Raw genomic sequence first — 12,011 nt, forward strand, 5'->3', positions numbered from 1 at the left:
CTGGCATAAACGCATTGGTCATGTTAATGTGCAGCGACTTAAATCAATGCAGGCCCAAAATATTGTTGCAGGATTGCCTAAATTCAAGGTTGTAGAAATGCATAAGGTATGTGAAGCCTGTCAGTTTGGAAAACAGGCAAGGAAACCATTTCCTAGACATGTTCAAGAGAGTAAGAAGCCATTGGAATTAATCCACTCTGATGTGTGGACTACTAAAGCTGCATCTCTTGGAGGCTGTCATTATTTTGTCACTTTTATTGATGACTATAGCAGAAAAGTTTGGGTGTATTTTATAAAAAAGAAAAGTGAAGTTTTTGGGCATTTCAAAACTCTTAAAGCTATGGTTGAAAAAGAAACAGGTCTGCAGATAAAATGCCTAAGGTCAGATGGAGGGGGAGAGTACCTCTCAAATGAGTTTGCAAAGTTCCTGCAGGAGCATGGCATAAAGCAGCAATATTCATACAGTCATACCCCACAGCAAAATGGAATTGCAAAAAGAAAAAACAGGCATATTGGAGAGGTATGTCGTGCCATGCTCAATGAAAAAGACCTGCCAGATTTTTATTGGGCTGAAGCAGTTGCTACAGCAGTCTATATAATGAACAGGACTCCCACTGCAGCAATACATGGGGTGACTCCAGAGGAGAGGTATACTGGTAGGAAACCAGATATTTCTCATTTGAAAATTTTTGGTTGCATTGCCTATGTACATGTGCCAGATGAGTTGAGATCCAAGTTGGATCCAAAAGCTGAGAAGTGCATCTTTATTGGTTACTCTCTGCAGCAAAAAGGGTATAGATGCTATAACCCTTCTACTCGTAAGTTTACACTGAGCAGAGATGTTGTTTTTGATGAGATGAGTAGCTGGTATAAACCAGTAAATGTGATTGATGATGTAGATGCACAAAATGGTAATGCTGCACAGAATTCACGGCAGGAGTCACAAAATATTAGTGGACCTGGAGCGTCCTCTAGCAGTGGTTCACATTCTTCGCCATGGACAGGTAGATTGAGATCAGGAGAATCTTCTCAAAGCAATGCAGATAGTGGTATGCAAGTATCACGAAAAGGAAAAGAGAAGGTTGATCAGCCCATGTTTGATGTGAATGCAGGTCACTCTTATGTGGATGGTGAATCCAGTGGCTCAGAACAGAGCATTGATGATGAGTTGGGCATTCCTTCTATTGTTACACCTGGAGTAAGGAAAACCAGGGATGTTTTGAGAGCACCTGGGAGTGAACCTACTTTGCGCAGGCCTACGAGAGCTAGGTATCCTGTGGATAGGCTGAAATATGATGGATTTACAGCCATTCACTATGCATATATGGTCAAGGTGATACAGGAACCAGAACCCACTTCTTTTGAGCAAGCCATGGGAAAAGAAAAATGGGAGAAAGCCATGGATGAAGAAATGGATGCCTTGGAAGCAAATGCTACATGGGAATTGGTACCTTTGCCTAAAGGTAAGAATGCAATTGGCTGTAAGTGGGTTTATAAGGTGAAGCACAATGCAGATGGTTCTGTGAACAGATACAAGGCAAGATTAGTAGTCAAGGGGTATGCACAAACATATGGCATTGACTATGAAGAAACATTCAGTCCGGTTGCAAGGATGGCAACTGTAAGAGCAGTCATTGCTATGGCTGCATCAAAGGGATGGTCTTTACATTAGATGGATGTAAAGAATGCCTTCTTGCATGGTGATTTGCAAGAAGAGGTCTATATGGAGCAGCCACCAGGTTATGTGCATGCTGTTCATCCTGAGTTTGTTTGTAGGTTGAAGAAAGCCTTGTATGGCTTGAAGCAAGCACCTAGAGCATGGTCTGACAAGATAGGACAGTATCTTGTCACTATTGGCTTTCAGATTTCCAAGGTAGATTTCTCACTTTATGTGAGAAAAACAGAGAAAGGTATTATGCTACTTGTCATTTATGTTGATGATTTGATTATGACAGGTGACAGTGATGAAGATATCCTTCATGTGAAAATGCTATTGAAGCAGAAGTTTGAGATGAAGGATTTGGGAGAGCTGCGTTATTTCTTGGGCATTGAGGTGATTAGATCACCAAGTGGGATACAGCTCTTGCAGAGGCAGTATGGATTGGACATGCTGTCCAAATATGGGATGACAGGCTGTAAGCCTATTTCAGTTCCTTTGGAGCAGAATGTGAAGCTGAGCGCAGATGCAGGTGAGCTTGTGGAAGACCCTACTATGTACAGACGCATAGTAGGAAGCTTGATTTATATGACTATTACCAGGCCAGATTTGAGCTATGCTGTTGGATTGGTAAGTTAGTTTATGCAGGCTCCAAGGAAATCGCATTTGGATGCGGCTAGACGCATACTCAGGTATGTGAAGTCCACATTGCAGTATGGACTATTTTATGAGACTGGGTTTCAGATACAGCTGCATGGATACACTGATGCTGATTGGGCTGGTAGTATTTCTGATAGACGATCTACCAGTGGATATGTGTTCTCTTTTGGGAGTGCTGCAGTCACTTGGAGCAGCAAGAAACAGCCTACAGTTGCCTTGTTGAGCACAGAGGCTGAGTACAGGGGTGCAGCAATGGCTGCATGTGAGGTAGCTTGGTTGCATAAGCTACTTTATGATATGCATCAGTCTACAGATGGGCCAGTTGTCATTTATTGTGATAACATGAGTAGTATACACTTGGCAAATAACCCAGTCTATCATGCTAGAACAAAGCACATTGAGGTGCATTATCACTATGTGTGAGAGAGGGTTTTACTAGGTCTTATTGATCTAGTTCATGTCAGCACAGAGGATCAGGTAGCTGACATATTTACGAAGGCATTGGGCGCAGAGAAGCTGCGCAAGTTTAGAGACCTGCTTGGTGTGCAGGAATTGGGATTGAGCTCGAGGGGGAGTGTTGAGATATCGAGCTCCACTCGTGATATGCCAGGGTGACCGTTGTGCATTTATGTCACCGACGTGTTAGTTGCAGATGCGGTTGGTATACCGCCCATGAATAATAGCTACATGATAGCTATCCTTATCTACTCTAGTTCGTGGCTCACTTAGTATGCCACCTTAGTTAGTTGAGTTTGGTTTGAGACCCATATATAGGGTTCTTCTATTTCTTTGTATGAGACTTCTTTTTGGCTTACACAACTAAGAAGAGAAAAACTGTTTTCAGCCTCCACCTCTGTGTGTATTCCCCCATTGTGCAAGCAAGAAAGCTACAAGTGAGACTCCTTCCTTCTCTCCCACAATCTTGACAAAGTGCACTATGGGCATGAAGGTCTCTTTACAATCATTGCCATGGTTTGGTAAAAAACCTTGCACTACATAGCGAGCCTTGTATTTATCCAAAGTTCCATTAGCTTTCATTTTGGTCCTAAAGTTCCACTTAGTCCCAATTATCTTCTTATGGCTTGGATGATCCATCAATGCCCAAGTTCTATTCTAGTCAATTCTCTTAAGCTCCTTTTCCATGGCCTCATACCATTGGGGATGCTTTAGAATCTTGTGCCAAATCTCTGGCTCAAAATGTTCTATGTAATCTACCATAAGTATAGATACAAATAAGGCAATACGTACAAGCCATGTAGATTTTTTCAAGCCACCCTTGACGGAGTCTAGTGGAAGGATCCTTGAGTCCCACATGGTTTTCTAGTACAATGAGGTAACAGGTCCTTATGAGAAGGCATCTAAGTGAAAACCTTTGTAGGTGGGGTAGGAGTGGGTGGTAGACTTGTCTTAGATGGCACTATCTCTCGATGAAATAGGCCAAGGAATTGTCTTGGAGGGTGGTGTAATGGGCTGCACTATATTCCTCTTGTCAAAACCTACATCTCTTTGGGTAATCATCTTGTTCATTTTAGGATCGATAGTAAAATTTTTCCTTGAAGGAGTATCCTACAAAAAACAAGAGATAAAAACTTTCCTATCTTATTCTCATATGTACGTATGTAGGCATGACACCCCAAGAATTTGAAGTGGGAGATGAGAGGAAGAGTGTTAAAGAATGCCTCAAAGAAGACCTTCTAAGGGATCATTGTAGTTGGGCATGATTAAGGATGTACATTGATGTGTTAACAACTTCATTCCATAGGTGCTCAAGGAGCTTTGTTGATGAATGTCATAGAGTGTGCCATGTTCGTTCTTATGCTCTATGACTCCATTTGAGAGGAGGAGTTGGTAGGGATAAGCTCGCGAGATATGTCATGCTCATGTAAGCACTCGAGAAACTTCTGCGAGGTAAACTCACCACCTCTATCACTCCTCATAGTTTTGATATGATGACTAGTTTGATTTTTACAAGATGCACCCAAGTAGAGGTATGTGAAGGTGTCAAATTTATGCTTCAAGAAATACACCCACATATATCTCAAATAGTCATCCACAATAAAAAGGAATTACAACACGCCATTAATAGCGGTAGTGGATGATGGTCCACAAAGATCAACATGAATCAATATGAGAGGCTTCTTGGTCCAATGTGTGGTCTATCGAGGGAATGGTCTACAATGCTGCTTCCCAAGTTGACATGGTCTATTGACATCCTTGGACAATTTAAGGGGTGGAAGGCCATCAACCATCTGACAGTTTAGTAGCTCCTAGAGATAGTCATACCCAAGATGTCCAAAGTAGAAATATAGAGATGCTCATTGTCTGTAGGCTCTTGGGTGGTGGAAAATTGTGAAAATGGTGGAATTTAGGGTTCTTGGCAATTTGCAGGGAAAGGAACTAAGTCATCATATAGAGGCCATTGGGTTGTGCTTTGCTACGAGCAATCACTAAAGTAGTTTGAGAGTCTATAACCTCAACTTTGGTCATGGTAAAGAAGACTGCTCACCTCAATTGACAAAGTTGCTAAATAAAGGTTCACCCCAAGCTGGGGGTATTGTACACATTGTATAACAACAAAGTGAGATCTCAGCCCTTGTTAATATCAAACTTGATGCAACTTAGACCAAGGATCTTGATTGAGGAGTTGCTCACACATTGGACATTCCCAAATATAGGGACTCAAAAGACAAAAATGTCATAGATAGGGATCATGTGATGGATGACTCCACTATACACAATCCAAATAGGTGAAGATGTGCTCCATTGAGTATAGTGGGCCTTTACACGGTCACTTTGCTAGAAGGTAACATGCCTTTTGAAGTTGAGAATAAAACTGGTTATGATGGCTAGTTGATGGTAGTGTGGTGTCTAGAGTCCTCCATTGCCCGTAAATTTGATTTCCACCACATTGCCCACCTTACCATGAGTTACCCAAATGAGGGGTGTGGGTCTAATTCCCAAGTTTAGGTTGGGGTCTCTTGCCTTTGATTGACGCTAATCATCAGAATGGACAACCTTTTGATGGTGTTGGCAATACCTATTTTTCTTTGGTACATTTTGCCACCCAAGTTTAAGAGTAGATTAGGAGTTTTTGTGACTCAATTGATTGGTTTTGATTTTAAATTTTATTTTGAGTTTAGTTTTGGTTTTGTATGCCTTCTTTCCTTGCCCTTTTGCTACCCCCTTTGAGAGGTGGTGACGAGAGCCCCCTCTAAAGAGGATGTGCTATGGAACTGATTGAACAACCAAGCATAACATAGTACTTGAAACTCAAACTAATAGAATGTGGGCATAGTTGACTATGAAATCACTCACTGAATGAAACTGAAGCATCTCTTGAAAATCTTGTTAAGGAACAATGTGACTTGGTCGTTGTTAAGGGATGTAGAAGCCCTTGCAGTGGAGAACTTGCCAAGCAAGCATTGATATTCAACCAGCATTACCTTAAAGTCATTTTCATTTGTGCTCCTAGATTCTTGGAGCTTATGGCTGAGATTTATACAATGTGTCCTATTTTGAGCCACATAGTAGCATTCAAGTGTTCCCATGGACCCAATGCAAGGTCAAAGCATTGTAATTGTGAATGGCATTGTGGGAGCGTTGTATTAACTCAATGATGGCAATGGAATTTCTAGCCTTCCAAGAGTAGACAATCTTGTATGGAACAAGGCAAGGGTTTGGTTGGGGTTTTGGTCCCCATACAATGTTCCACAAGTCTTGTGAATCTAGGACATGTTACATCACATTTGATCAGGTAGTGTAATTAGACCCATTAAAATGCACCTTAAAACTAAATGTATGTTTGGCAAACGAGGAGGAACTATGAGGTGTCAAATAAGTGGGCTAACATGGGTAATAATTGTAATAAAGTTAAATTCCACAGCAAGATTTTAAATTAAAAATACAAGAAATAGACATAAAATTCCAGGAAGCCATAGCCAAGGTGGCTTGGCAAGAAATGGTATTATCAATATTGGTTGAGAATCAAATGATGAGAGGCTTCAGCAAGGTGTGCACCCCAAGCTATGGTGGCCAAGAGTATTCACCTTCTTAGTTGGTGGGAGGTTGAGACCTCAAACAAGTAATGTTTGTAAAATGGAAAAAAGATGCTACACATGTTACACCTCCACCTTTTATACTTACCCTAGACTAAGGCCTGAAGAAGATCTCACATATCAATGAAGTATAGGTATGGAATTTGAATATACTACTGGAAACTGTCCAAAACAGGTCGCTTTACAAGAATGGCCATAACTTGAAGAAGGAATGTCCAATCATCATGATGAGCTATAAAAATGTAGAGGACAATCCCTAGTATCCAACCATGCCATAAAAATCAAATTTTGATGACCATAGAGCAATTATTTTAATGACAAAAATTTAATACAACAAGCTGTCCTATTCAGATGTTACTCTATTTCCTGCGAAAGCCATGGAAAAGAATCAAGATATGATGATGGTTTCCAAGTAGACTCCTCCATGGGCAAACCTTTCCATTTAATAAGTTACTCCAACAGCGAACGGTTCCTTAAAACCTTTTCTCTTTTGCCAATAACATTTTCAGGCTCATAAATGATAAGACCATCTTCATCCATGGGAGGTAACTCTTCTAAAACCTTTATGAATGGACCCACATATCTCTTAAGTTGGGAAACATGGAAGGTAGAATGAATCCTTGTTGAAGAAGGAAAATCAAGCTTGTAAGCAAGCTCACCAACTCGTTTGAGGATTTGATAAGGCCCATAGTAACGATGAGGCAACTTATTATGACTGCCTTTGAGAGAAGCATACCTAGATTTAGGCACTTTGAGGAATACCCAATCCCCTTCTTCAAACTCCAAAGGTCTCCACTTTTCATCAGCATAAGCCTTCATAACATCTTGTGCCTTCCGAATGTTTTCCTTGCATTGATGAAAAAGAGCTTCCATTTTCTCAACTTCAGCCTTGGCTTGTGGATTCACGTCTTCATGAAAAAGGGCTGAAGGTATTTGCACTTTGTATCCATAAAGCGCTTCAAATGGTGACATGCCAATGCTCATATGATGAGTATTATTATAACATAAGTCAGCAAGATGTAACCAATGATCCCACAAAGCTTGAGTGTCATGGCAAAAGTGATGAAGATAGACTTCCAACCATTTATTGACACGCTCCATTTAGCCATCGGTTTGGGGATGATATGCCATGCTAGGAGTCAAAATTGTTTCCATAGAAGTGAATAAACTCCTCCAAAATCTTTCCATGAACTTATTATCATGATCGGATACTATCTTCAATGGCATACCATAAAGCTTAAAAACACATTCCATGAACAGTTCAGCCACTTGCTTTGCTGTAAATTGAGCCTTGGTAGGGATAAAATGAGCTGATTTAGTCAACCGGTCCACCACCACATAAATACTATTCCACCTTTGTTGTAGGTAAGCCCACAATAAAATCCATTGCAATATCAATCCACTTGCCTTGAGCAATAGGAAGTGGCTGAAGTAAACCATCGAGTAGAAGAGAGGAATCTTTATTTTGTTAACACGGAAGACATTGCATAACATAATCCTTAACATCCCTCCAAATGCCCTTCCAATAGAAACTCTTATGGATATTGTCAAATGTTTTGAACAACCCATGGTGTCCCGTTAAGGGTGAAGAGTGCATCTCATGCAAGATACGGTCTTTGAAAGAAGATTGTGGTGTCAAGAATACTCTACCACGATACCATAAAAGACCGTTGTGCCATTTGAAATTTGGATACTCTTCTCCTTTGCCTTGCTGAAATTCCTTCATCATCTTTGATACTTGCTCATCAAGCAAATACTCCTCTTGAATATTATGGATCCAATCCTTATGCACGGTTGAAATGATAGATATAAAACATGCCCACATTCTTGATAAGGCATCTGCCACCACATTGTCTTTTCCAACCATATTAGATATTTCGAACTCATATCCTTGAAGAGTAGTTAACCATCTTCGTTGCTTGGGAGATAAATTTGGTTGTGAAAGAAAATATTTCAGCACACATGGATGATCGCTTTTGGCCTTGAAATGACTGCCATAAATGTAATGATGCCACTTTTTGATAGCATGCAATATTGCTAATATCTCTTGCTCATAAACATGTAATTGACATTCCTTGCCAATCAAGATTTCGACTCTCATAAGCTATGACTCCATGATCTTGACATAAAACAACCCCAATTCCTCTTCCACTAGCATCCGCACATATGATAAACTCTTTAGAGAAATTCGGACATACAAGGATGGGTGCTGAAATTAGAAGAAATTTTAGCTCATTGAAACTTTGATCGGCGATGGAGTCCCAAAAGAAAGCTTCCTTTTTGAGCCTATCCGTCAATGGAGCCACCACATGAGCATAATTCTTGATGAACCTTCTATAGAAGGATGAAAACCCAAGGAATCCTCTCAAAGAGGTTGCATTCATAGGAGTAGGCCATTTTTTGACACATTTTACCTTATTGGGTTCCACTCTAATCCCTTGTTCTCCCACAACATGATCTAAGTATTCAACTTCATCTTCCATGAGAAAGAACACTTCGTCATCTTAGCAAAGAGTGTGTGTCTTCATAAAGTGTCAAAGAACTCTCTCATATGCTTCAAATACTCATCCTTGGATTTACTATAGATTAGGATATCATCAAAGAAAACAAAAACTGTTTTGAACAAGAATGGCTGCAATATTTTATTCATGAGGGCTTGAAAAGTAGCGGGTGCATTGGATAGTCCAAATGGCATAAACAAGAAGTGGTATAACCCTCTTTCAGTTCTAAAGGCTATTTTGAACTCATCTCCTTCCTTCATTCGAATTTGATGATAACTCGATCGAAGATCTATTTTGGTGAAGACTTTTGCATCTTTAAGCTCATCCAAAAGATCATTAATTCGGGGAATAGGATACCTATTCTTGATCGTTGACTTGTTCAAATCCCGATAATCATGATATACACAGGCAAAACGATCCATCCTTCTTTTTGACTAAGAGCACATGAGAGGCAAACTGTGATTGACTTTGCTAAATTAAACCCATTTGCAACAATTCCTTGACTTGACGCTCCACTTCTTCCCTTTCAAACTTGGACAAGCGATAGGGAGGTTTGTTGATGGGTTTTGTATTGGGCAACAAGTTAATAGGATGGTCAACCTCTCGCTTTGGAGGTAAAGATGATGGGGGCTGAAATAAATCCTTGTATTCCTCCAATAGCTCTTCTAATCTTGGATCCCTTTCCTTTGAAGAAGAAGATGGCTGATTTGTTGATTGTTCTTTATCTACTTTTGCAAGCAAAAGAGTGAAGATGCATGACTTTGTATTGATTTCTTTTCGCAATTTCTTCATGGAGATGAGTTCTATTTGTTTGTGGTCTATGCCTTTCAACTCTATGTGTTGTTCTTGCCAATTAAATTTCATTAGAATTTGCTCCAAGTCCAAGGTAAATTTGCTAAGTGTTTTCAGCCAACCAATGACAATGTCAATAGGCCCCATATCCAAAGTGATCAAATCCACTTTTATTGTGCAAGAGGGCGATAACTCAATTGAGGTACATGGACACACTTCTTTACTAGACTCATATGCACCATTGGCAACTTGTATCCGCAAGGAAGAATCCACATCAATGGGTAGCAACTTCAGCCCATTCAAATATTTGGTGTTGACGAAGCTATGAGTGCTACCTGTATCCACTAGAATATGTGCAACCTTGCCATTAATGAAATCTTTGAGTCTAAGTGTATTTTCCCCTTTGCAATTGGTCCATGCATCATGTGAGATGGTATACAAGGAAACATGAGAATCATGATTACCACTTGGATCAAAAGGAAATCCATCCATGGGATCATAGAATTCTTCGTTGGTGGCATTCTCCTCTTCATGAATCTCTTCAACCATTGGGTATGCATCAACATGCAATAAATTTCCCTCTTGATCTTCTTCTTCTTCAACTTCCACTTCCTGACTGATCACCATGTTGATTTTTGAGTTCTTAGCTTTACACTTCAGCTTATGATCTTGTGACCACTTCTCCCCACACTTGAAGCATAATCCTTTTGCATGCATTTTCTAAAGTTTGTCGTGAAGAAGGAAGTTGATGTTAGAACTGTTTTGGGGTAGTTTAGGAGCATTTTCAGCTCTTGAAAAAGTACTTCTTGACTCAGCCACATTTCTGAAAGTTTTCCCTTGTTTTGGTACAAAATTTCCACTTTGTTTAGAGGCATAAAATTTCCACTCTGTTTAGAGACATAAACAGTGGGAAATGTTGGCACTTTGCTATTATAACTGTTTGGACTATTATAACCTTTGTTTTCTTGTCTAAAAGAGTCTCTTGATTGGCTGAAAACTTGCCCATACTTTGTAGGTTGATTTGAAACATTATTATCCATAGTTCTTTGCTGAAAATTTCTTGCATCTCTTTTGTACTTCAAAAGAGTGTCTTTCAGCCAATTGTATGGCTTCATGTAATGTTTTTGGTTGTTGAGCTCCTACCTCCGATGATAGGGCAGGGTCAAGACAAAAAATGTATTTATTCAGCTTAGCAAAATCTGAAATACCTTCAACATGCATGGAAAGATTCAAGTAGGCATTGGAATAGTCTCTAACGGACATTCCCCTTTGAGCGCACACATACCATCTTCTTTGAAGCCTTTCTTTTTCCAAAGGAGACACAAAGATATCAATCATCGCTTGCTTGAACTCCTCCCAAGAGTCAAAACTTTGCCCAATCTTTTGCATGTAACGCCACCAAGTATAGGCATAACCTCAAGATGAAGAGTTGCAAAATAAATTTTAGCCTCTTCACTTCTAGGGTGAAGTACAATTCAAGCTTATTGATCCACTCCTCCCACTCTGAAGGTGATGCATTATCTCCTTTGAAATTAGTGATATTGATCTTCTCTTTATATTCTTTTTCATTATAAGATGGCTGCCCATGACATTATTGTCTCCATAAATCTTTATTCCATGAATTTTGTTTAAAAGTAGGTGGCCCAAAACCATGAGATGAGGGTTGTCCATTTGAAACACGCTCTTGGTTTGGGATATCATGGGACGATCTTCGTTCATCTTGCTTTCCACCTTCATGAACTTGATTGTTGACTGCATTTCCTTTTTGTGCATTTGAGGGCTGATGATAAAAATTCTTGCAGAAGGGGTCACATCCATGATAATCACTGTCCAATCAAGTGTTGTCCTGTTCCCCTTCATGTCTATGATTATCCTTTAGACTGCTAAACTGAGGCCTTGGGGTATGAATACCATGAATTTGTGAAGGATGATGGTTGCCCCTGACTCTAGATGGCTCTCCCCTTTCAAAGGTGTGCATTACTGGCTGAGACTTTTCTTTGTTTGGATGGGAAGGATTACCAACAAAGGGAATCACATGGGAGTTTTCAATATTTTGACGTTCACTTTGTGGTTTGCTTCCGATTTCGTTTATGGTTGAGATGAGCTCTTGGAATAAGAATTTATTGCTTTGTTGCAATTCAGAGATTCCTTGGTTTACCTGTGCCATCCCTTGCAACAAACCTTGATTCATATGGGTTAAACCTTCATTCAAAGCCTTCAAATCCTTAGAAAGGCCTTCATTGACATGTCCCTATGTATTGAGCTCAACAGCTATTAGAAGGTAAACTTTGTTATCCCCTTTATGTTCCATACACAGATCTATTGATTTTGCAAGAAGGATAGACA

The sequence above is a fragment of the Lygodium microphyllum genome, chromosome 2 (assembly GCF_053477565.2).
Source record: "Lygodium microphyllum isolate KBCC chromosome 2, Lygodium_microphyllum_v1.1.10, whole genome shotgun sequence".
Taxonomy (NCBI): Eukaryota; Viridiplantae; Streptophyta; class Polypodiopsida; order Schizaeales; family Lygodiaceae; genus Lygodium; species Lygodium microphyllum.